Source organism: Plasmopara halstedii, assembly GCF_900000015.1.
Source record: "Plasmopara halstedii genome assembly, contig: Scaffold_110, whole genome shotgun sequence".
Lineage (NCBI taxonomy): Eukaryota > Oomycota > Peronosporomycetes > Peronosporales > Peronosporaceae > Plasmopara > Plasmopara halstedii.
The window spans coordinates 1274099-1274628 of record NW_020187031.1 but is presented as its reverse complement, the minus strand read 5'-3'; positions in this window follow the sequence as shown (position 1 = coordinate 1274628).

The following is a 530-nucleotide window of genomic DNA, read 5'->3' as shown; positions in this document are numbered from 1 at the left end:
TTTGCCAAACTCAAGGCACGCCGTCGTCTTCCTTCGGATTGTCGCCCTGCGACGTATGTGTTAACCCCTGATGCTCCCGCGAGCTCTGTGTCTTCGACCGCAAGAGTCCAGGGCCACTGCTGAGCTCAGCTCATGGTCCTTCTACTTCCCTGGCTATTACCGGAGAGCGCGGTGCATCTGATGACGTGGGACGTCCTGATCTTTCCGATTAAAAGCGTCCACGGCGACTGGGCAATCTTGCCAAAGTGGCGCCTCAACTCTCACGAGTTTTCTGAGTGAGGATATCCCCGCCTCTTCACCAGATATTGGGTTTGATTCTTGTGACGACGTCGTCCAACAAGACGTTCCACGTGATAGTGGACATCACTGTTCTCATCGAGAAGAGTCGGTGGCGGACGGTGACGACCGGGTCGACCGCCGTCCGGAGACTCGTGAAGCTCTTCGAGCCCTTGAGGACGAGGTCCTTCGTGATCGGAGCTCCGCTGAGCGTCATACTGAAGTAGCATATCGATGCGCGGATGTTTTTGACG